This window comes from Canis lupus, chromosome 32 (genome assembly GCF_003254725.2).
Source record: "Canis lupus dingo isolate Sandy chromosome 32, ASM325472v2, whole genome shotgun sequence".
NCBI classification, from domain to species: Eukaryota; Metazoa; Chordata; class Mammalia; order Carnivora; family Canidae; genus Canis; species Canis lupus.
In genome coordinates, this window is record NC_064274.1 from 16,167,396 (window position 1) to 16,194,761 (window position 27,366).

Below are 27,366 nucleotides of genomic sequence, written 5' to 3' on the forward strand. Positions count from 1 at the left end.
TTTTTTTCTTAATATTTTCTTAATATTTCACCAAATTCCAAATCACTGACTTTCCGAAGTTAGGTTCACTTTACTACTTGGAAATTAATTGTTTTTTATGGACCTGCTTAAATTGAGAAAAAGTTACTATTATTGCTGTGTACTCAAATCAAATTTGAGAAGTGCTGGGTCTGGATAACTCTGCAATTCTCACTGGGACTGGGGAGGAGCAGAGGAGGAGTGAGAGAGACAAGCAGATTCCGGGCTGAACAGGCTGAGCGTAAAGCACCATACAGGGCTCAGTCTCACAACCTGAGCTAAAACCAAGAGTCAGAGGCTTAACTGTGCCACTTAGGCACCCCAGGCATTGGTATTTTTAAAAACCTCCTCAAAAGACTGATTGTAAGCTTCAGGTGATTGCTTCTCAACCGTCAATGTGCCTACTAATTTGGAAATTTTGTTAAAATGTAAATTCTGATTCTGTAGGTATAAGCCTGAGATTTTGTATTTCTATCAGGCTCCCAGATAACACTAGAAAGCAGATGTATAGAATACATCCTTCATCACAGAAATCTCTCTTGGCCAGCACTGCTTTAAAACTTGAATTTATATCTAAAAAACCTTTATCGAAACTCAGAATAGCTGCCATTAGGAGAGTATAGAAATTTGATAACATTGCCTAACAGTATAAATAACTTTTCCATGTAAGTAACAATAATAAACAAACACATCTACTTAATTTCATTTCAAACCATAACAAGTGTTTCTTGGCTCACTGGCCTGAGGCACATTAGTTGTTGAAAATAATAATAACAATAAAAGTTATTTTCTGGCAATCCCCATTAGCTAAAGTGTGGAAACACTAATTCTAGTGTTTCCAGGAACTCTAGTGTCTTTCAAAACCTGCCATCTTCTTTCATCTTTCCACAAGGATCCTGAGATCAAGGTTGTTATGTTTATGACCTAGTTGTTTCTCAACTGTGACTTGGAGACAGGTGCCACAACCAGGAACATTCACAAATCACTATCCTGCTAGGCTGTTGCTGATGTCATCGTCCAGGGCCTCCCTGTCAGAGCAAGATGTCTCTTCCAGCCCAACAGCAGTCCCAGTATCCTAACACTAACCCTGATTCCCCAAGCACTGAGCCCTCATTTGAGTCAAAAGTGGTAGTTTATTCTGTTCCTTTAGCTCGGATAGAAAAACTCTGGTGCTCAAGTGTTTATTTCACCTATTTTTTATTGCAGTTTCTCTGTGGTGTTTAGCACTCATACACATAGAGCATGGCAGGATGTCTCTCATGGTAATGACTCCAGTTAGATGCAAAGATTAGAAATACCAAATATGGGGTGTTCCATTTCATACAATGTCCAGTGAGGTTGAAGTTTGGACCATACTCTCCAGAGGATGAGTGGATCCAACTAGGGCATCTAGCTGTCATTCCTCCAAAAGTCCAGGTATATAATCCCTCATAATTAAGCAGCCTAAGCAAACAATCCACTGTGTTCCCACCCAGCCAGCCAGGCTTTCAAACATAAAATGAATAACTGAGATGGCTGGACTGAAACCATGCTGGGACCCCATTATAAAACAAAATTCCTCCTTAAAGTGTTACTGCACTCTGAATACAATAATCACTTCGTATTTACTCTAAAAGAGAAGAATTCCAATAATAACGAGAGAAACATAAATAGAGAAACGAACAAACAAAAATAGCCCTTTAAATCTCCCTACTGACTAATTCAGGTTGTTTTTCTAGCATTGTTTAATGAACACATATTTTTGTGAATTTTGGATCTTTTAACTCTGTTACCATCATTCTCATTATTATTGTTACCCTTTGTTATGCTCTAAGCTTCATGGGTTCAGTGTCTTCATTCATTCAACTTTAATTCCTACACCATATGCAACCTCATATGTTGCAAATAGCTGGCCCTAAATAAACTGTAAATTTTAGAGGTGAAATATTCCCAGAGATTCATGATTCTGACTTGATTTTGAGGGTTTTAACATCCTATAACTGATCTAAACAAGAACTAAGTTATTTATATATATATATATATATATATATAGCATGTTCCTTCTTATTTAATTGCAGCCTTTTCCCCTTCCAAACATATACAAAATGGTAAAATATCATTTAAATATTAGGACTAAGGAGAGGGTAAATTAGAATAGAATGTTAAATTTTAGGAGAGAAAACATCATATCAAAATATAGGTCTGGATGTTCCATTATTTGCCCCAATAAAATGGTAAACAATTGAGGTTAGGAACTATTATAAATTTCATATTCTAATATTCTCAACAGTATTAGACATAACTCCAACATGCAACTGATGTTCAGTAAGTGCTTAATAGTTTGCTTTATTTTAATTTTACAAAAAGTAAAGCAGGAAAAAAGTGATTGCCTTACATATGAAAATATTTTCTTTTTTATTTATGACAGCCTGCCCTGATAATAAGAATTTTGACACAATTGTAAAGAACTAGGGAAATGAACCGTTCTCGGATTACTTCACTTCCTGACTGATTTTAAACACCTGGAAAAATAAACCATTGAAAATCCTTGATGGTGTCCACAGTTAAGTTTGGGCACAGTCTCGCAGCTCTCAGTAAGAACACTAATTTCCAAAATTTAACTTGAGCCCATGAGGGATGAAATTGGCTTAACTGATATCTCTTTAGAAGGAATGAACTTCAACCTGACATATATTCACTAATTATTATTATTTCTTAATTCTCTTAAACATAAAAGATGAAAGGCTAAAACGTAATTCTAATTGGCAAAGGAATTTCATACCGGGAAGGCACCTCTTGATTAGCAGCTGTGTAGGCAGAGGGAGGGTTGGGGATATGGAAATTTGGCTAAGAATTCACACAGAAAAGTGCTTGATGTGCTTCGAAATAGCTCAATCAGTACTCAGCGTGCTGTGAAAGCGCTCAACTGGTGCTCAACTTCCAGCATATTTAAATGAGTTGAAAGCTTACTTTTTAAAAGTGCTCAATTGGGAGTGCTCAAGTTGTGGCGCCTATTAGTTGAATGCTAACTAACTTTTCCTTTTCATATGGCTCACTTCTCATTTAAGCAAACAGATAGCTTTGCTCTTCATGTATTCAGGTTGAACCTGGACTTTCCATGAGATATTGGGAGATCTACATTTCTTTGGGAGAAGGTAGATCTCCAGACCAACTATTTCCATTGCTTTCTCTTGCTCATTCTTGTTCTCTCATGTCTTCACATCCTCCTCCTCCTCACTATTTTGAGCTTTACTGTCTTGCTTGAAGGTAGTTTGAGAAGGCTAAATAGCAGTGTGCTGTGTTACTTGATCTGATGTCTTTTTATTCCTGATGCATGGGTTTGTTTTTTTTCTCAAATGCCTTTCGATCATTTTGATAACATTGCTCCTCAGAAATGGTTTTGAGTTTCATTCGCAGTTTAAGAAACTGTATAGCTTTGTGCTATGTTCCATTATGTCCACTTTTACCTTCGATTAATTCATTAGTATGTTGCTTTTTAGGTAGGACAGATGAATCCCATAATGTGCTATATCACAAATAAATAACTGTTAAATTACTTAAGGTCAAATTTGAGCTATATATTTTGAGAGTGCATTTTGGGAAAAAATGTACTATGTTCTTGAATTATCTTACTATTATTTTAATTGAGATGAAAGTTTTAATGGATTTCATTTTCTGTAACAACTTTAAAATCTCATGGGAAGATGCATTGATATATAAATGTATTTTCTAGCATACTTAAATGATGTCATCATGTATTCCTTTTGCAAGTACTTCATGATACATTACATTTTTTAAGTATATGCATATATGTGCTTGTTAGTCCATGACCTACTCAGGTCTATTGTTCAGTGTGTGTGTGTGTGTGTGTGTGTGTGTGTGTGTGTGTTAATGCTCTGGATACAAGTGTCAGGTGTACCCTGATTACAATTACAAAGTCTATACCCAGGTGAAGGAAGCCTTTCACAACATTTCCCTTTCAATAAAAGCCAAGCCACAGCTTTACCTGTAGAAATACAGTATCAAAGCCTTTAGTTCAGTTTAATTCTTGATCTTCAATAATGGTGGGGCAAGTTGTTGTTCAAACTAAAGGTAACAGAATGTTTAGGTAAATAGAAAAGTATTCTGTATACTTCACATAACAAAGGAAGAAGGGGAATGTGATGTCTTCATTTTAAGGTGAGTAGAATAACATCTTAATTTGCATTCTAGTGCAGAAATCCTGCATTAGCCTCCTAATGCATCTCCCAGCCAACCACTTGCCAAGGCAAAAGTGCCTTCCAGTCCATAAATGCCATTGGAAAGGCCATAGCTTTTGGTGGAGGTATATATGAGGAATTATTTGGCTGCATCATTTGAAAATGCGGAGCATCTAACGCCCTCGTTCTGAGTTGGATTCTCCAAACAACCTTTTAGTTTTAGTTGGCTTCCATATTGGTCTACTGTAGAGAGAGAATAAGTTAGTTAGATGAATAAATTATTTAGATAACAAGACAGTCAATATGGTGTTATATGCCAATTGTACTTCAACTTTTTAAAAAGGTCCTATTCTGGTATAAGTGAAAGAGATGGGAATCTCACTGGAAATTTGGATGAGGGCTTTCTAACTCTGTGTGTGAATTTTGCTAGTGTGAATCTGCACTGAGTGATGAAATAGTGCATAGTGTTCTGAGTCTATAGTGTTAAGGGCCTGACCTTGGACGGCCATGAATTTAGTGAGGTGATGACTATCACACCTTGAATTCTAAGAAAACTTTCTGGATGTCAAAATTGTATTTTAAATCTTTTTTCTTTTTGAAGAAAAAGAATTTATTGAATTCTAAAATCTCTTGAATTTATGTGGTGTTTTCACAGTAATGCTATCCTCAATTTTATGAGCACAATGAACTTTTTTTTAACCTTTGTGCTGACATTCAAAACTACAGAACTAAAGACATTTCCATAAAAGTTAAAATCTGATATTTTTAGCAACCTGGAGTAGCTCATAATGAAAATATCCAATTAGGAATATCTTTTTTTATATATATAGAACAAAATGAAGGAAGTTGGGCAGCAGAGGTTTCTTCGCCAATTCTACCCAGTGGCTATAAGAGGCAGTACTATGTTATTGCTTTGCTCTAAAATAAAGACAGAAATGCATGACCTGTTGCCCCTCACTGATTGGCGTATTGAAACTTGTCTATTAAATTACCCTTTACAGAGTTTCACCATGTTCTCTTTCTCTGAAAATAAAAGCTAATTCAGCTTTTTTATTGTTATGAGAGAAAAAAGTAATACCTAGAATGGGAATTTGCCATGCAATCATATGTTCAAGTGATGTATTTGTTTTAATAAACCAAGAAGGTATTTAGGTGGTTTGCATCCATTGTAAACAATTATCCTTTTGTACTTACTTGACCTAGTTAGATAATGACATGCAGATAGATTGGATTCACCAACGCATTAGTAAAAATGTTCCGTGGGGTCTTAAAACAATTGCTTTTAATATTCCTAAACAATAGGAGGCACCGGGTTCAGCCCCTGTGAGGTGTATGGTGCTTGTTTGCAATCAGCTCTGACATTTTCCAATATTTCCACTAGAAAGGAGTTCTATTTTGAAAACACTTATTAGAGAGCAGCTGAATGTGCATAGTCCATTGAGTACTACATATTTTTGTTGATTCATTGTTTTCAGTTGTTGGTGGCCAAGATTAAGAAATGATTGAGAGAGCGTCAGTGTGTGTTACTTGATTGCTATATAGGATAATTTTTTTAACTCTTTAATATTATCTTTTCCAAATTAGGATTTTTTTAAGTCTTATTAATATGCAAATACATGGTGTGACTGTGTTTTTCTTACTGTATGATCTGCTTTCCAATTGAAAATTAATAAATGCTCTCAACTGGTCCTACAGTTTTCATCAATATGAGCAGATGTTGCTATTGTTTGTTTGACTGGAGCATTTACTTTGAAAGATACCATCTGAGCTTGAAAATGAACTAAACTCTAGTCCTGTTTTTGTATAATGGTGTCAGGAAAATATTTTGTTTTGTTTTGATTTCAGTGGTAAATCAATGGTAGTTATCTGATCATTTTTAGGATGTGAATGTAAGAGAGAAATCATACTTGCTTTTGGCTTTTGTATGTCAGGTCTACAACAACAACAACAACAAAACACTTGTCATATGGGGGTCAAACAGCAATGCATCTATAACAGTGCTTTTTGCTATGCTAAAATTTCAGTCATTTTATCCATTTTGTATAAACTGAGCCAACATATAATGCAAACCATATGCTACTGTTCTGACCCAATTATGAATTGTTCTAAGCATTATAATACCTCCTTAGCACAGATACTATTATTATTCCCATTTTATATATGAAGCTAAGGTACCAGAAGATATATAGCATTCCCAAGATCACACCGTGGATTGCAAGCCAGGCAGCATGCCTCTCCAGTCTGTGCTTCTAACTGCCATATTGTGCTGTGTTACAAATTCCAAGGGTCTCTGTTATTCCCCTGTGAAAGCTAGCCTTGGCTTTTTGTAAATAAGTTCTTGCCTTAATGGTAAGATAGTGGACTTTTGACTAGTGGAAATTATTATTTGACTGAAAATCTAGTCAAGGTTTCTGAAGGACATACATCCAAAAAAGGGAAGAAGAGAAAGGGAGAGGCTCACAAATTAGTTAATGCCATGCCAATGCTGAAGATCAATGGGATAAAAAATATCATACTAACCTATTTACTTTGTCTATTCTTAAGGTTTAAAACTTTCAACAAAAAATAATCATTAAAAGGTCTTAATATACAGTGTTTTTTTATTTTTTTATTTTATTTTTTTTTGTTTTTTTTAATATACAGTGTTAATACTGATTGCAATATTCTTATTTATTATCTTGTATGTACTGGAATAAATCATTTGAATACACTGCTCATAAAAGTTATATGCTCATTATAAATGTAAGAAGGGAGAATCCTAAAGGACAGAGTATAGAATAATCTGTTATTGAGGCAAATTTACCTTTTTAAAGATACCTTATTGTTCTAGAACAAACTATAATAATAGGTGAATAGAACTTCATTAAATTTCTAAGGTGATTCCCTCAACTGAGCAAAACATGTGGACCAGTGATTTTCAGGGTGTAGAATGCTGTACGAATATTATAGGAAAAATAGCTTCTTTTATCACATCACCACAAGTACTAAACCCTTATTTTTTTTAATATGTTGAAAAAGGAAGGGCAGTATGGCCTCTTTCACTGGATACTCTATAATCTAAGGTTGTTGATTTTGATGCAGATAAAAATTAATGTAAAAATATTAAGTACATGCAGAGAAAATAAAATGTGTAATTGTGAAAAATTGTTTTAAACTTTATTTTGGCTTTTCAAATTCTAAATAATGAAATTTGGCTTATAAATGTTACCAATTGAGCCAGCTGATATTTGGCAAAGTCATATTTAACCCTTCTCAAGTTTCAGTGGGGAATCAACATTTTGCAGTTTGCTCATCTTAGGCCGATGGTTATTGCAAAACTCTAGCCAGGGGTTTATTTGTCCCTTGAACTCCTGGGAGGAAAAATAAAAGAGCTAAATGCAAAGTAAAATAAACCTTTGAATTATTTTAGAATTTGTATAGACATTATTATGATTACTATGCAGAATGATGCCTTGCCCTTGAGAAATTTGCATTGTACATTAAGCAAACTGCCAATTTATACTATTGCTGCTTGAGGTGACACAAGTACCTTGCCCTTTAGGGCCCAGAAGGAACCCAAAAGAACCCCTCTGTCAATATCATTCATGCAAGTGACTAATAATGTCAGATTTATGTAGTGAAGCAAGTAAACAGAGAGTGTTTCATGATAGAAACAAATAGTATATGAATGCACAAATGAGAGTGAGATATAGTTTGAAATAACAGTGAGACATGCAGTTCAGGCTATCCTGCTCTGATTTGTAAATTATCTTTTTTTTTTAAATATGTGGGGTTTTTTTTATGTGGGGTTTTTTAAAAAGATTTTATTTATTTATTCATGAGAGACACAAAGAGAGAGACAGAGACATAGGCAGAGGGAGAAGCAGGCTCCATGCAAGAAGCCCGATGCTGGACTCCATCCTGGGACTCCAGGGTCACGCCCTGAGCCAAAGGCAGAGGCTCAAGGGCTGAGCCACCAGGCATCCCCTGATTTGTAAATCATCTAATAGATTTGAAATATCACACTTGAAACAAATGTGCTTCATCTCTATGAGACAGAAATATCCCAGGAACGTTTTAAGTGTATCATGTTTAATAACATTTTGTCGTGAAACCCAAACATGTGGGATGGCTGAATAGTTATTACATTTTATATTTATCTACCTCGAGTAGCATTTTAGAAATTAAAAGACAAATTTAATTTAATTCACCTATTCACCTATTTTGTAATTCACATAAAGTTGAGCTTTTTGTTATTGAACATAAAAGTTTAACAATAATTTCTTCTTAATTTAACATCTAAAGACATTTGAGTTTTATTATATGCCACATTTATATCATAATACACCCAAGATTATGGCTAGATATAATATGCTTATGAAAAATAATCATGTATATATCATCACCTAATCTGAGGAATAGGCGGGTGAACTTAAAATTGGAAAAACGGTAACTGTGGTGGCCATAAAGATTTGCTGGATAGATTTGGTAGGAGGGAATAAAAGGAAACCATGAAGGGTAGTTATTACTATATCCTTTTTTTTTGAGGAAGAACAGTCTACGCTGAGAGAAGTCAGGTCACTAACACAAAAATACCATGGCTAATGAATGAATAGCCACTTCATGTCTGATTAAATATACATATATTGACTGTAGACACACACACACACACACACACACATACACATTCCTGGTTTGTGCCTGACACCATTCTTATCACTGAGGATACTACAGTAATAAGAGAAATGACTTTATCCTTTCTCTTAATTTATTTTCTAATGCATGAAAGTAGAAATAAGCATGGTAACAAATTATTTTGATATTTGTAAGTGCTATAATGAAATAAAATAATGAGGAATTTCTTTCCAAGGGAGTAATATACTTTTGTAACCAAAAACGTACAGTATCCTACAAAGTTTCTTTCTTCTACTAACAATACTTCATGGAGTTAGACCCTATGCAGTTGATGACTGTATAGTCAAACTATCTGGGTTCTAAAAAAAAAAAAAACAAACAAACTATCTGGGTTCTATATACATTTTCTATATGACAATGAGCCTATGTGAACCTCAATTTCCCCACTGACAAAATGGAATCAGTATTAGTACTTACCAACATTTTAAAATTGTTAAAAGATTAAAAAATTAAATCTATATAAAACACTTAGAATAGTTTCTGATACCTCATAAAAACTCAAACATGTGCTGTTCTTGTTCTTTTCCTTATTTTTACCTGTGACTGTTATTAATCCTGATTCAAAATACTGTTAAGCCATAATTGTTTTTGATGTTGGTGAACTCTTGGTATACAGTGTCACAAACACTAGGTAAAGTAGGGTTTCAGTACTTCTAAGAATACCCTAAGTGAACTTAGTCAAGGTTCTCTTTGAATGTGATATGCTTGGGACGCCTGGGTTGCTCAGCAATCCAGCATCGCCTTCAGCTCAGGGTGTGATCCTAAATTCCCGGGATCGAGTCCCACATCAGGCTCCCTGCCTGGAGTCTGCTTCTCCCTCTTTCTGTGTCTCTGCCTCTCACATGAAGAAAGAAAGAAGAAAGAAAGAAAGAAAGAAAGAAAGAAAGAAAGAAAGAAAGAAAGAAAGAAAGAAAGAAAGAAAGAAGTATTTTTAAAAAATTAATGTGATATGCTTGAACATCCATGGCCAACACTTTTATACAACTTAGATTCTCTCTTATTTACTCTTCTCTAAATTCTTATTGATACAGGATGCCCTTCATGCTCTATTAAATATGTTTACTGTTTCTAATTGAACCACCTTCTTCAAATCTCTAAGTGGCTACATTATAGAATGCCCAGTCAGAATAGTTAACACATCAATTTGTCTCTCATATCCTAACCTAAATGCTACTCTGACTTGTTATTGTCAAATTGACTCTTGACTCTTCAGATGCTATTCTAATGACTCCTCAAGTTAATTATACTTCTATCCACTGAATTACTGAAGCCAGACAACTGAGGGTTGCCTACCTCTCTCACACCTCATATGACCTCCCTATTCTCCCAGGTCTCTTTCCCTCTCTCCATCTCTCCATTGTCACTGCCCTCGTTAAGGAATCTGTTAACTATTAACTCTCAGTTTCTTTTGCCTAGCTCATTACTTCAGGTTGCTAATTGCACTAACTTCCTTCCAAAACTCTTTCCTAAGTGATGTCCAAGTAATCTTTCTAAAATGCAAGGCTTATATCACAACTTTAGCTGAAATCTTTTGATAGTCCTTTATCATCTTTAGGATAGTCTCCTCATAGATGCATACAAATCCTTTCTACCTTTATCCCCTGCCATTGTCTCTTATTTATTCAATATTATATTTCCCTGAGAAATTCTTTGCTTTCCTACTTACCCTTCAAGATTCAAGTTGTGTAAATCAACGTTCCAACCAGAAAGAGATTTCACACTCAAAGTATTCAAATATCTCAAGAAGGGATCATTACAGTGGGTCTATTTGTGAAAGTCTAGGCACAGCACGGGTAACACAGAAATAATGCAATAATCAGAGCTAATAAAAGAGCAAGAGATACAATCCCAGGCCTAAAGTAGTATAGGAGGAGAGTGGTTATCTGAAGCTAGAAGGAAAGGGAGCTATGTAGAAAAGGCTGACAGGAAAGGCCAGTGGCAGTAGAACATAGCAACTTGCAGGGAGGGAGCCAGGAGAATAGATAAACTGGGTATATTCTTCTCCCTTTCTCAGATCCAGCACCAGGCCTTTCTTTTGGCTGAACCTTCGGGAAGTCAGAGAGCCATTCACATGGCTTTGGGAGCCATTCACATGGTTCACGTAATCTGATAGGTCAGAAAGATAGAGGGGAATAGGTGGAGGTAGATCTAGAAAGCCAAATGAAAGATTCCTGAAACCAAGCTTTTCCAGTTTCTTTCCATGTTAGCATTTGTATTTGTTCTTCATGTGCTCCAGGTCATAGAAGGCACTGTGGAGGACCCAGATGGGTTCTGTACACTGCACACAAAATAGTTTGCATCACAGCTGAGGAAGCCACACTTAGGTAACCCAAATCTTTTTTAATAGGCTGTAAGAAAACATGCTCTTCATCACAGAGGGAGATGTTATATTTACTATATTGACAGTAATCAAATCTGCCCTTTGCTCTGGAGGTAGACATTACCTCTATCTTCCAAGGCTGTTTACAAATAAACATCCTTGCAAGATAGTTTGAAACAAAAGGACAGTCAGTGCCTTGCTCGTAAAATATACAAAAATCCAAGCAACCCTTGGAGAACTGTCACTGATAGTGTAATATTCAATTTCAACTATTTCTTGTTCTCTTCAGTAGCACATACACTAAGATTGGAACGATAAAGAGAAGATTAGCATGGCCCCTGCACAAAGGTGACACCCCTGCACTTTCAGCTTTTTCATTTTTATCTAAGAAGATATTATTCCCTTTGATTGTATTTAAAGTAAGGACAGATATGCATTTGAACTATGAGTGAAATAAATTTATGTTAATACTGGTTGAATCAATCTTATATATTTTTATTTTTTATAAGATTGCACTAGAGAAAAAAAAATCTCCTGATTTTAAAAAAAATGTTAAAACCACTGATTTAGAAAAGGACACAAGGGCAAGCTACTTAGATTAATTTATTCTGCATTACAACTGTGAATTTTACTCTTAATTGCTGCATCCCTTGTTGATTATTTCATAAATATACCAGACTTTACACAAAAATCAAAACATTTTAGTGATAGTTCTAGATATGAATATGTTCTGTGATGCAGCTTATGCTACCACTATGGTAACATAAGGCATGGAAAAGGGGACATAACCTGTACATATTAAGTGGAATTGTAAAATATATATTTCTACCATGTTTCATGTATATGTAAATTCTAGTTTACTAGTTTGAATTTTGATGAAGATGACAATTTGGTATGATATTTATTATTGCATTGCACTTTAAAGTGATCTAATTTATGAATTTATTAAACATATCTATTATTAAGCTCTATTTTATTTTATGGGTAAGTTCCCATTTTTATAAGACTTGGAGCCAGTATGAAAACTTTTAGGAGTGGATCTCTGGGTGGCTCAGCGGTTTAGCACCTGCCTTCCGCCCAGGGCATGATTCTGGAGGCCCTGGATTGAGTCCCACATTGGACTCCTGCATGGAGCCTGCTTCTCCCCCCGCCTGTGTCTCTGCCTCTTGCTTTCTCTGTGTCTTTCATGAATAAACAGATAAAATCTTAAAAAAGAAAGAAAGAAAAACTTTTAGGAGCAATTATGCCTTCTTTGGCTGCTCTAAGAGAGTTCAGAAGATTATTCTAACATCCGGATACAATTATTTATCTCTGAGGGGGATGTAGGAATACCTTTTGTTTGTCTATCTTTTATTATCATTGCATATGAGCTACATTCCAAATGTAAGTAATTTCGTTTGAAGTAACTGTCTAGGAAGGGTTTTTTTTTTTTCTTTTTTTAATATTACAAATTTCTCAGCTACTCAGTTCAGCACATTTGAGGAATTTGACTATGGACAACTAGAGACAAACATAATAAGGGAATGTATTTCTTCTAAGGCGACGTTAGCATGTGTCCAAATCACCAGGAAGGTTTGGGAAAACTTCGATTCCTTGGGCCCACCCCAGAATTTCTGAATCAGTAAATCCAGAGAATTTGCATTGCTAGGAGATGTTCACTGCTGGTTCCAAGACCATACTTTGAGAACCACTGCTCTGAGGAAAAAGTACTCAAATGATGGAAATGAAGATGATGAAGATGAGGTAATTATATGGTGCTTGCCAATCTGGTAAATTTTTTATATACATAAATTCATTATATCTCAGTTTAAATGATAAAACTGAACCTAAAAGAGGTTAAATTCCCCAAGATTACAACATTGAAAAGTACAATAGCCAGTCCTCATTCCAAGCCTTTCTGACTTCATCTTCTTGCACTCTTTGTTTCCCGAAGAGTACAAAACATACCTACAGAAGAAAAAGAAATTGTGACACAGAAGGGGAAATTACAGTCCATGAAGAGCTTTGGCTCTAAAAAATAGATGAAAAAGATGCACTGTGCTTCAGGAGAGCCAAACCTGTGGCTTCTAGGAGGGGTAAGAAGTTTCCTGTGTAGGAATTAGCACTTGGAATTTAACTCCTATAATAAGTCAGAGACAGTTCAAAGTCACACAAAGCCCAGAAGCAACCTGCAAATGACAGGGCAGAAGAAAAACACTAAATCAGGTCAAAGCCAGATTTCTTCATAGTTTTCATATTTAAAAATAAATGGTTTCTGTTACTTAGAGTAAATAACAATATTTCTTCATCAAAATACTGGAGACTGAAATGGCATACTCTCTGTGCTCTGTGCCCAATAAAAGTCTAAAATGATGTATTTGCTAGAGTACCCATAAAAAGCATCATTAATCATCTGGTTCCAGTGACAAGGGCAAAGACAATGTATCAGGGGGAAATAGGAACTTGGTGGATAAGCCTTAAAATCTGAACCATAGGCCAAAACAAAAATATCAGAGTCTGTCCTGCCTTTACATTTACTGACCATACTTTTCCTCACTGAACACACCAATCTTGTTTCTCACTTACAGATATTGCACTATCTGTCTCCTCTTCCCAGGATGCTTTTTATTCTGATTTCCACAAAGCTTATTCCTTCTTGCTGGGTCAGATTTCAAATATTGCAGCCTCAGGGAGACCCATCCCTCATCAGCCACACCCACAGTATTTAGTCACCAAATGTTGCAGCATATATTTTAGTTATTCTTAATTATCTTTTTCTTCAATCACTGTAATAAAGAAATGTTAAAAGGGGATTTTTTTTTTGCCTATTTCTGACTTCTGAGTTTCTAGTATTTAAATAGTTTCTAGCACATATTAGGTTTTAAATAATTACTATTTCCTTTTGATAACTGAATGAAGGAAGGGGAGAGGGAAGAAAAAAAATTTAAAAGAAGAAAAAGGAACATATAGAAATTGCAACACTTGAACTGTGAATGATTAGTTATGGGATTCTCACACCTTATATCTGCACTGAGTTCCTAGGCTGGCAGCTTTTCACACTCTTCCTTTCCTTTATGGTTTTCTGTCTGCAGTGATGATCTCATGTAATGTAGTTCTGTAATCTTAGTCTCTTTTTACTCTTCTCACCCTCACCTTTTCTCTCAGTGGTCAAGATACACAAAGATATATATATATATATATATATATATATATATATATATATATATACAATAATCTAGAAAATGGCAAACAATGGGCACCTGGGTGGATCAGTTGGTTAAGCATCTGCCTTTGGCTCAGATTATTATGTCAGGGTCCTGGGATCCAGCCTGGAGTCCAATTCCCCTCCCTCAACCCCTCCACTCCACTCATTCTCTCTCTTAGATAAATAAATAAAATATTTGAAAGAAAGAAAGGGAAGGGAAGGGAAGGAAAGAAAGAAAGAAGAAAGAAAGAAAGGAAAGAAAGAAAGAAGGAAAGAAAGAAAGAAGAAAGAAAGAAAGAAAGAAAGAAAGAGAGAAAGAAAGAAAAAATAAGAAGAAGAAGAAGAAGAGAAAGAAAGAAAGAAGAAAGAAAGAAAGAAAGAAAGAAAGAAAGAAAGAAAGAAAGAAAGAAAGAAAGAAAGAGAAAACTGCCAACAAATTCATCGTTCAAATTTGGTCAATTTTTTAAATTAGATTGAATCACTTGAAAGATCTTTTGCTCAGCTCCAGAAGTAGTATGAATTATGTGGGAGACTCAAGACTAAATATTTTAATCCTATTCCTTTCCTCTTTCAGGAAATCCCCTTAAAAACCCAACTGCATGTTTAAATTTCTGTATTCAATTGCAAACTAATTTTATTCATAAAAATCATATTTAAGCTAATAGTGACATGAAGAGTTAACTCTAGTGATGTGTTTGGATTTTCAATATGTATAGAATTTAAGTCAAGGGATTTGGAAATACAGTGAAGAGGACAATTCAATTTGATAAAAATTGAGTCAATGATGAAAGCAGCATCCTATACACTCTAATGTAAACCCAGTCTTTAAAATTAATATTTATGGTACTTGGAGATGCTCTGAAGAGTGAAAACTTTTCATGTGTGATATCCTTAAAACAGAATTTATGTTCAAATTGTATAGATCCTTGTGCACAGAGAACAGTAATGCATCCCAAAAGTCTTTCTAGATTTTGGAGTGTGTGTGTGTGTGTGTGTGTGAGAGAGAGAAAGAGAGAAAGAGACAGACAGACATTCAGACACACAGCAGAGAGTTTGAGGGAGAGAAATACCAAGAAAAGAGCCATTGCACATACCTAAGATGTTCTCTTTTAAGAAAAGTTTTTTTACAGACATGTAAATATTATACTTTCACTTTACTACAAATAGAATGTTTTGTGAAGTCTGCTTGGCTATCATGATTGTTGTTTAATTATCATGACTGTTTAATGCTATGAAGTAAAGATAATAATATTGTTTCATTTGACTTTTAATTCATGTATTCACTCACTAGTAAAAATATTTATTGAGTACTTACTGTATGCTAGTCCAGGTTCTGGACGTTAGGCATACAGTAAAGCATTTGGTATCCTGTTATATAATTTTCTAAAGTGAAAAGAAGAGCAACTGATTCTTGGATGCATTGAAAATATAATGAGATTGAATACAAATGTATTCTGTGAAGATCTAGGCCATATTTCTTCAAATTATAATTTTATTGTAATGGTTTGTTGATTTTCAAAAAATATAAGAAAATCAAGTAGATTTCTTTGGCAATTTTGAAAAGGAGTCTTAGACTAAAGATAAAATTGTATTAAATAAAAATTAGCAGGGTTTGTGCACTTATGTTGAAACCTATAGGTATTATCAGTGCAACAGGAAATGAAATTTATAACCATCCTATGGAGATGTATTGCTAGGAACATACTTTTTGTTTTCAGGGAAAAAAAAAATAATCTGAAAGTGAGTTGTAGACATATTGCCTACCATTCTAGAAGAATGACTAAAGGCTAAAAATGGTTATATAAAGTAAAAGAAAACCTTCCTCAGATGTAAGGAATATATACATTCTGAAAGATTACCTGTGGAGTAATTTATGCTCGTCAAATATTTTCTCCTCTACCAACATGATACTTGACACTTTCTATGAGAAAAATTTGTACCCAGATCAAATAAAATCTCAGAGCAACCCTTTTAATGTCAGACTTTTGGAAAAGAAAATGTAATTCCTTTTGCAATTTAGTACTCACGGAAAAACAGAAATAGTGAAACCAGGAAAGCAAACCACAATGCTGATCACTTCTTGAGGTGCTGCTGCTAGGACTTGTGGGGAGAGAAAAGAGGACATTAAGACTGCCGGCCTCATGCTGTGAGCCATTAGCAGACTGCTCCAGGCTCTGTTACCAACAGAGGGGAGGTGGCCTGGATGCAAGGAAGAAAGAGAAAAGGCAGATTTATTGTCTTCTCTATAGGATTTTATTTCTATTCTACCCTACTTCTTTTTTATAAGACATTAAATAAGTTTCTTAACTCGTTGCTAGTTGTATTTTTTTGCAATCTGAAAAAAAATGCCAAGGTATTTATATTTTGACCTGAAAAATCATTAATTTTATAATGTTTATTGCTTTATAATCATTTATTTTTATTTTAAGTATAGTTCCTAAAGACAAGTTCTAGGAACTGGATTTTTCTAAAGAGTGATTTTCTGAGGTAGTGTTTACTACCATAGGTGTTTCTAACACATAGATAATGCCTAACATGCGGGTAAGTGCTCAACAGACTGTTGCCTGCCTCTGTTAATATGGAAGGATAGAAGCCATGATATGTAGACTATCACGTAGCATGCAAAGTGAGGAGTGTAATTGCCTAGATGCTTCACTCATAGAGACTGAGTTTTAAAACCCAGCTCTGACTTGCCACTTGAGCTTGAATAAGTGCGTTAACTTCTGTAATATGTTTTCTCTAGAAAATAGACATAATACCTCTGCCAACTTTACAAATTGTACATAAACCAGTATATTAAGCCCTGAGTATGTGTCTTGTCTTTCAGTATCATTATTTTGAATGACATAACATACATACATAGTAAAGAAAAAAAAGAAAGAATGAATGAAAAAAAGAAGAGACCTTGCAGGAAGGAAAGGATTGAAACTACTTTACATGTAATAATTAATTTGTAATTATTTATTAAGTCTTCTTTATATATTTCACAGAAGTATATTCTTTGCTCAATTATAACATATTAATTATTATGTGATTCAGTATATTTATTGAAGGATGATTTTAAGTGATGGTCGTTTAAAATGTACCAAGAAGCATCATTTTCAGTATATTTAGTGAGCAATGGGAACCTAAATGGACTACTTTCATTTGTAAATATATGTAGTTACTAGTAGAGTTGCATATGATGCCAACGTAGTGCTAGAATGCTAGCTACACGGGGCTGGGATTTTGGTCTGTTTTGTCTATCATTAGTTGCTTAATTTCTATAGTATAGCCTAAATATGGTCAATGTGCAATAAATATATGTTGACTAAAGCAACAAATTTGGCAGCATTCTGTATATTCAGATTGTTTACAAGAATTTTTGACACTGCTGTTATAAATCAACCTCATGTATGCCCATGACAAAGGAAAGTTCTGTTTATTTTGCTTGGGGAAATGGCACATGAATTTATGTCTCAGTAAGAATTAGAGGAAGCCGTTGTTCTTTTCACTGCCTCATTCCCTTGGCTGCCAATTCTATACAGTCCTGAGGAAATGATGCAACTAGCTTGCAGCTCCTCACTAAGTTCTGGGTGACATTCCTGCACACACAGAGGAATATACACTCTGTGCTTATGCAAAGCTTTGGGATCAACAACATGTAGAAAATTCTAAATCTCCATTTCCTCCCACAGGTGCAAAATAGCCACAGGGACACCTAGGATATCAGAGAACTGAAATATTGTCTTACAAGTAACAACCTGGATGTTTAACTCAGAGAAGAGCTTCTATGGCCATAACAATAGTGTTCAGATATTGAAATCCTATCAAGAGAAATATTAACTTTATAAATTTGCGTTGCTACAGAAGACAGAACTAGGATTATAGGTAAAATTTTCAAAGGAGCATTTTGTAATTCAATACTAGAGAAACATTTTAAGAGCTAGAGTTGCCCAAAATCGAGCAACTTGCCTGGTTAGTTAATGTGCTAGTTAATTCTTTGTATGGAAGTTTTCAGGGAGAGACTAGTTGTGCATACTCAATTGCTGTGGAGTGTTCTGAGTGGAAAAGCGAAGGAGATGATTTAAGATTACATTCTTTAAAAGGGTTATAGTATCTGGCCATAATATCAAACAACTTTAACCTACATATTATGTCTAGGACATGTTAGTGGGCTTATAGACATTTACACATCATAGTTGACAATACATAGAGCAGAGACATTTATTATATAATTAATGTAATCTTAGCAAAGGCATAACATGTAAGGTGGGAGTAGGAAAAAGACAGGGCATACTTAGTTATCTCTTTAAATTTCCCACTACAAATGTTTCTGGTTGAAATAGCCTCTTTCCTTATAAATACTCACCACCACCACCATCAGAACTCATCAGAAAGGCACCACATAAAGGTACAGCCTTACTCAACTTCCTTGGTGGTCAGGGAGAGCTAAAGGGCCAAAGATCCGGCTGCTCTCCAAGTAGAGACCACAAAGATGCAGTTGGTTCCATTGGGCTTTTGTTCTTGCTGTTTGTCTTGCGAGCCTCAGAAGCTTGTGCTCATTTGTCCTTATTTGGGAAGTCCCTGCCAACGGTGGGCCTCTGGCTTTCTCAGAAGCTTTGTGCCTATTTTAGGATGTATAGAAACTTCCAAACCCCTATCCAGGAACGTCACCCATAAGAACATGGCCAGAAGCATTGCTTCAGGTTCATCTCTATCTCTGTCTTCTGTGCCACCATCACTTTCCTTGATACAGAGGAAGTGGGTGTGAAACTTGTCTGAGAAGCTTGAATTCGAGGTCTAGTATGCCTGGAAAGTATGTCTTGAAAATCTGAAAATACCACATGTTAATACAGATGTTCCTGTAAAGCTTTCCAAACCTTTCCCACCTTTTTAACCTCAGGATTCCACCTCAGGAAGAAAAATACGGAGATGTGACTTTCATAGCACTGCCTACGATGACCTCAACCTTTTTATCAGCAACCAAGGCAGAAACCAGGCATTGTTTATACTCTATGATCAAATCAGTCAGGTTCTTGATAAAGATATCAAAGATTATATTAAATAATATCCTCAAAATATTATAGTGACACCTATGAACTATGAATAGAACAAAAGATTAGAACAACAAGCACATTTAGTTTCATAATCTGCGTCCATATGAAATATACCACTCTTAAAAAAAAGGAAGGAACATCTCACATTTTTTTTTTAGTACATGTGAAAACCATTTTTTGTATTTGGAAACCAGCAATGCCAGGGAATAATATTAGCTCAGAAGAAAGAATAATTTTCCCATCTCAAGATGCTATTTTAATCTGATAATCATATTAAATGGGCTTGTTTTATGTACCTCGATGCACAACAAATAAAATATGTGATATTGAGTTCTAAAACTCTTGATTTAATTTTGATAAATCATGCATCAGATTTTAATAGATGTGAGTCAGCTTCATTGTAAACAGACCTCATATAGGATGGAAGGTGTTTAATTATGGAATTCTCTAGTTTCACTTATAAAATCTACAGATGAATACTAATCTCCAAAGTGTGAAAAGAACAATAATAGTTCAAGGAAGAGCACAAAATACTTAAAAGAAAACAATTTAATTCTCTTTGTTTCCGCTTACAGATTTGGAGTGAAAATATACCCAATATAACAAAACAATTAAGTCCTCACAATTTAATCTGAAACCTCAAAATGGTATCTTTAAACTTAAACATTGTATTTTGCTTTTGGACTATCTTGTTCCTTGTTTGCCATTTTTAAGGTAGGTTCTCACCAGGTTTGATATTTTACTTTGTGAACTAGAATAGAAAAATAAGAAAAAAGCAGTTCATTTTAAAAACCATTTGGAATGATAAGCAAAGGTGGTTGTTTACCCTTGATGAAAAAAGATGAAGACAAAATGTACAGAATTACCTTTCCAAGAAAAGCATGAGATAAAACAGACTTGAGATATAATTTCACAAGAAATGAAAGAGGGGCAGAATATTTATAATTAGCATAGCTTAATTGAACAGGTGGATACATACTGGTTGGCATGTGGACTCATTGTGTATTTCAAGTTTGCTAAACTATTTATTGCTGCCTCATAAGCCTGAGGGTAGAACCAAATGTTGTTCAATACTAACTCTCCATTGTCGCCTGCTGGATGATAGTAACCGATTGAGAATTCACTTTGTGAGGCTTACTCTGGTAGGTGAAATGTTGCCTCAAAATTAACAACAGCAAAGACCTAATCAGATGTGTGACTTATAGTTTAGAAAATATTTTCGAAGTTTCAGAGAAAAGAGAGATGATTTATGGCCAAGGAATAAATGGCTCAAGAGTGTTGGGCAGTTGTAAAATGTAACTCTGAAATTATAGTTACAAACACCCTGATGAAGGTAGACATATAAACATGAAGAAAGCAACCAATCTGTTTTTCACTGCTTACCTGGAGAGAGGTTACTGGCATAGGCAAATCTTATGTGTAGTCCTTTGATCCCTCTTGGCCATGAGAATGGACGGGGTGCCTGCAATGCTTCCTTACCAAAAGATAAAGAGCTCACACAGCTTGATCCAAGCTTATCACCTTGTGTGGAAATACCTTTCCCTGTTTCTGATCCAGTGTGTACTCCTTTGTTCTACATAAGCAACTGTGTCAGTGGCTCTTAGAGACACACTGTTGAAGCTGATCCTGCCCTTTCTTTTCTATGTGAGTAAAAGCAGTGCTTTGACTGCATTGTGTTTTCCTTGGTGACTCCAATACTAAGATACAATAGACAGGAAGTCTTTGGATTTATAATCCTGGTGATTGGCACAGTGATGATCTTTGCTGCCCTCCATGTAGTTGGAATCCTCCCCGACACTGGGAACTAGTGCATGGTGCTCTGCTCTACAAAGGCCTATAATGTTGTTTTGTCCTGAGTCTGTCCTGTTGAACATTTGTTACCAGTGACTTTGACAAGGAAAGCCTAAATACGAAATTAGGAAATAGGGCCTGCAAAAGATTGAATATACTTCAGATTGTAATCAATATCCGATTTATTAAGATAGATTGTAGTAAAATACTCAAAAGGACTAGAGGTAAAATTAATAAAAATAAATGTTATCAGGTCTCCTGATTCCTACAACATAATGTACTCCACTAAAACACACACACACACACACACACACATACACACAAAGACACATGCAAAAAAAAAAAAAAAACTAAAACTGGTATATAAATTTTTGAAAATATCTTCATAAATGCTTTCACAAGCTGGCAAAAACACCCAGGCCAAAAGAAGGTGGATCACTGAATCTGGCTTTCATTTTGAGGGATTTGACAAACCAGGAAAATCTGAATGTTGGTTTTTGTAGGCTTCCAGTACTCAGGGGTTGGGGGGGAAATGTCCAGGGCCTGCCCTTCCTTCCAGAGAAGTGGCCAAGCCTAGCTCTGGGCTTTCCAGTTTTGTTTCCTTTTTCTAAGCACAATGGAGGAAAATGCTTTCTGCCTCTGTTGAATTAGGTAAGGGTCCTGAAATCGAATTCTGACCAGTGTGATATGAGTGAAGTGTCACATGCATCTTGGAGACCAGGTTGTAACATGTTCCTTCTTTCAGTAGGCACCGTGGTCCTATGTTGAAGGTGGCACTGTCCCAATGTAGAACGAAACTGGATCATGGACTCAATGTACAGGAAAAAGCCACCCAGGGAAGTTGTGACTCTCCTTAATACATCCTTAAATATCTCTGATTTTAATTTTCACTTTTTTCACGTGAAATAATTGAGATTCACATCTTCCTAACATTCTTGTAGACCTAAGGTTTTATGATTTTTTTCTGAATATATTATGAACTATTTGAAAATAGGAAGACTTGTTTTGTGTCCTATTAATACATACGCTATCTTGTATGACATCTGGCATAAAACTGGCACTTGGTATACTGTGAATGAATGGATAAACAAATGATTCAAAAACTACTTTTCCCTGCAAAAATGTCCTCTGTGGAAACTATCCCTACTTTTAGTCACAATTCTATTCCTTCAGTGTCATCATCTTGATAAGGCACAAGTTTTTTTTAGGAAAATAATCATTGAGCAAATTCACACTTAGGAATAATGATTTAAACTCTACCCTGACTAGTACTGATTTGGTCTGCACTGGCATTATTGTCACAAGCTGTCAACATATTGAAAATTTCCCATAATGCTTCATAAATACCTGCACCTTTAAACCTTCCAGTATCCCCATCACCACAACCTATTAATCATATTTTAGCCTGGGTTTCTATAAGTTCGTAAAATTTCATCTTCTTCATCTCTCATCATTTCTCAATACCTGTGTGGTCTCAGTGACTGACCTAATGATCCACCTTTTAGACTAAACTTAAAGTTGCATATTCAACACCAATTCCTTTTTATAACGATCCACTAAATTATTTCAGTTTGACTCCTTAAAATTTTTTGAATTGCTTCCCTTTTTTCAATCCCATTGCTACACATAGGATGGTCCAGCCATTCTGAACTGTTTATAATTCCCAACATTCCCTGTTTTTTATAACTGTGCATATCCTATTTCTCCACAGAAAATGCCTTTATCAGCCCTGGCACTCTTTTCTGTCTTGCAGATGCCTACTATTTATCCCCTTCTATGAATTTGGCCTGACTCCTGCTTTCCTCTGGAGAGAGTCACATGACACTACATCTTTATTATTATTATACTCAACACATTAACTGTAATAAATTCTGAATGAAGCCAAAATATCCCAGACTTTAAGCCAGTTTATCAGGAAGTCTTACCATAAGATAATGAAACTGGGCTATTTGCCAGCAATTTATTCAGGGATTCTATTAACCCAGGAAGGTGACATAAGAATTAGCAGGAAAAATGATAGCTAGAAAAATACTGGAGATCTGTGTGCAAACGATGGAGAAGGGAAGATTAATTAAGTTTAGGAAGTTTAAGAAGCTTCATGCGGCTAAAGCATAGGATTCAATGGAGAAAGACAAGATACAAGTGTGGAGAAAAACAGGCTTCATTTGAAGACACTTATAAGAAAAATTAATGATACTGGACTTTGAAATTGGTGAAGAATTATTAATATGTTTTATTAGCAAGGAAGTTATATGATCCAATTTGCCTTCTAGAAATGTAACTCAAGTAGTATGGCGTTGGGATAAGTTGGAAGAGCATAATAATAAAATTGAAGAATAGTGAACAGGGGATCGGTGAAACAGGTAAATAGGATTAAGGGGTACAAACTTGTAGTTTACAATTTTAAAAAATAGGGACTCCCGGGTGGCTCAGGGTTTGAGCTCCTGCATTTGGCCCAGGGTGTGATCCTGGAATCCCGGCATCAAGTCCCACATCAGGCTCCCTGCATGGAGCCTGCCTCTCTGCCTGTGTCTCTTCCTCTTTCTCTCTGTGTATCTCATGAATAAATAAATAAAATCTTTTTTAGAAAAATTAAAAATAAATAAATAAATAATCCAGGCCAAACAGATGCGTATGTGTCATAGATCATGCAAAATAGGAGATAGTATTATGAGAACGTGGCATCTGAATGAATGTGGAAAGTGAAATAGTAGAACTTTGAATAGGCCTGAGGGTCTGTCTGTCTGTCTTGTACAACTGGTTGTAATAGCGCTACAAAATAAAATGGAAAAAAAAAAAAAAAACAGAGAAGGGCACTTGGCAAAACTGAGGGTGAGTGGGTGGTGATTTTAATTGAGATCTAATAATTTTAAGGAATATGTAGGTGGTGTAAGAGAAGATGTCCCGTAGGTAGTTGAATATATGAACTTAGAACATAGATGAGACCTCTGATGTGTATAGATGGATTTGAAACTCATCAGCCTGTCGGTAGTTGTGAAAACAACACTCTCTACCTTTGCCTTACTAAAAAGAAAAGGCAACTTAATGAAGGGGAAAGGAACTTGGTCACCCTACCTCCTCTTTGTTTTTATGTCATCAATTTTCTGAGTAAATAATTGACTAATAGAGGGAAAGCCACTCGGGGCTGTCACTGCCCCTACATATTCTGTCGTAAACATAATACACTTGCCTCATACTCACTTTGAGACTGAGTTCATAGAGCATTACAGAAAGCAGGGAACTTTTCCCACGTGGCTTTTTGTATGTGATTACACAGATTGTAAGCCCATGAATCTGGCCCTATATGTGATCTTTTATCCCATGGCTGCTTACAACACAGTGCCTCAACTTATAGGTTGTTTGGCCAACCAATGTTTACTATTTGGAAAAATGGTAAGAATTATAAAGATACATGGTGACTGCAAGGGGAAAAAAGTTACCTCTACTACTTGTTTCTTCAGTTGTGGATTAAATATTATCTTTGGCCATAAAGACAACTTTATATTAACAATAAATGCAAAACAGTCAACTTCTATCATGCGCTTTTATCATCCACCAATTATTTTCTTTAACATGACATCAAAGGATACCAGCTTTGTTTTTGGTTTGTTTTTCACCTTTGATTCACCTTCTGTGAGTCATGTTTCTCCTCTAGGCTTTTCTGCCACTAGAAGGAAATTAATTTGTGTTCTGCTGCAATTCATTATGCAGGGGCCAGGAAGAGATAGAGAATAATGTATGTTTGTATAGAGATGAAGGAGCAAGTGCTCTTCCATGAGAATTTTTATCATTTTAGATTTATCCTTGATATGTGCCTGTCTGTGTTTTTTTTTTTTTAAATAGATGAAGGCTCCAACGGTACCATTATCTAAGTCTGTATTCTCTTCTATCATTGTCACATAATAGTTTTTCATTTACTGGGATGCTGAAGAAAGAGAAAGAGAAGGTTGAATCAATTTATTAGGGCCAGATGCACATGGGACTTTTATAAATCTTGCAGATTCCTAATATGCCATCTTACTGTTGCAGAAAAGATCTGTCCATACGTAAGGTGTATCTGCATTTTTGTAATTCTGAACTTCTACTCCTTTGTTAAATAATGATTTTAAAAGAAAAAAAAAACCCTCTATGGGTATACTATGTACTGTGTAGCAGCTCTGAAGCTGCAGTTTGGCAAAGCAAATATTTTTTTCCCTCAATCATCCTTGGCAGAATGTAGGAAAATAGGTAATTTATTTTATAAAGCATAAAAATGTCTTACTGTATGTCTTAGATTAAACATAAGTTTTGTGTAAAATGAATGAAGAGGTTTAAAGCATCAGATGACAACCAACAGATGAATTGAAAATAGTGTGCCATGAATTAAAATTAAGAATTGAATACGAGTGAACACTGAGTAATGTATAGAATTGTTGAGTCATTATATTCTGTACTTGAAAGTAATATATCACTCTATTTTAATTATACTTCAATTAAAAAATAATTTAATATGAGCAATTTTAAAACTATCAGTAGTGAATGACAGCTCAATCCATATGTTTGAACAATATTATTATTTTCCTTTTTCATTCTCTAATTAGACACAAAGACTTTTTTCTTTAATATTGCAATTTTTCTTGTTTTGTATATTAACTAAAGCATCATAATTAATGTATAGATGAGTATGTAAGCACACACACATATATACACATAGACACACAAGACACACGTGCATTTTTAATAACCTTCCTAGAAATGCTATATTAAAACAGAAGTAAATATTCCAAACAGTAATTCCAAATTCCTTTCATTCTAAGACATTTTTTTCTTTTTTTACCACAAGCCTTTGTCACTTTTTGCTGTAACATTTTCTTTAAAAAACAAACAGAAACACAAAACTTTAAATCAGAATAATTTTCTCTCACATTAGACCACATTTACTTACCTATATATTTAAGATAGTATGTTTCCTTGAAAAGTTTTTATTAGATTTATAAGAAATGGTTTCTTAAAATTGAGGGACTATAATAATAACTAGGCCAAAAAGTGAGTGTATATGATCCAAGCACTGTGTGTGACATACTTTACAAAAATTACCTCATTTGACTTTCAGATACTATGAGGTAGAGTTATTTTTATCACCACTTCAATTGTGAGAAAACAGACTTCCAGGGGTGCCCAAGAATGGTGCTATTAAGTTGAGTTTAGACATCATTCCATCCTACAAGATAACTTCAAATGTCACATTCAAAAACCACTCTTCTGTTTTGCTTTGATACAAAGATAGATTGACCATTATTCTTTCCTGAAAGAATTGTACTATGTAATTACCTAGCAACAATATTTTAATGATGCCATCTGTTTGTGGGAATTTTTCTCTCCTTCTAGTGGCTGAGTCCATGTCTACACAAAATCACTCCTTGCAAGCTGTGCTTCATTCCCTAGCATTTGCTTGGTCTCCACCTACACAGCAGAGAAGAATGAAATGGCTTGAGGAAATAGATGATTGCACTTGAACTAAAGAATCAATAAGGCTGCTTCTGTAAGATTATTGACTGGGAGGCTCATCTGAGCCCATAACTTTACTTCTAGCCAATGTTTCAAGGAATGCTAGATGCAGGACTATCTGCAGAACCTATGGATTCTTGTAAGCACCGAGGAAAGCAACATAGGATTATTCTCTTACAGTTGATTGAGTGTTTTCAAACCCTCTGGTTATTTTCATTCTATTATATGTATGATGCTCTTTCATCATGCCTTTTCTGTCTCTACTGCTTTTGGAAAAAAATTCAGTATGAACAATCTGCCCTTCCCCTGTGCACTTTAATTTGCTTATCTATCTCATAGCAGGTTGATATACTAAAAAATAGATTATTAATACAGAAGAGATTTAACCTGTTTGAGATTTTGAGAAGGCTAATTTTTTTTAATTCTATGTTTTTTTTTAACCCAAGGTACTTAAAATAAGATAGATAAGAATCTTTTCAAATTTGTGATTTTGTTTTGTTTTCTATGTTTTAATGACAGTCTAGGGATTAAGCTCTTAGCACATATATCTTTTATTTGGCATTGTCAGTACGAATAACCAGGTGCATTTGATAAAACTGAATTTTGAGTTACAAAAACAAGATGATGCAGGGTTGGGGGGTGGATAGTATAAATCTACAAAAATAGGTGGAATTA

General features: G+C 35.0%; 1 protein-coding gene and 1 non-coding gene across 4 annotated transcripts in view; both read left to right on the top strand.

Annotated features, from left to right (window-relative positions):
• The window catches only part of GRID2 (glutamate ionotropic receptor delta type subunit 2), a 1,467,015-nt gene that overhangs the window by 810,570 nt on the left and 629,079 nt on the right, over window positions 1-27,366 (top strand). The window lies entirely within an intron of this gene.
• LOC112647457 (U6 spliceosomal RNA) lies at window positions 11,469-11,574 on the top strand. Its single transcript, XR_003128331.1, has one exon. It is a non-coding gene; the product is annotated as a U6 spliceosomal RNA (small nuclear RNA).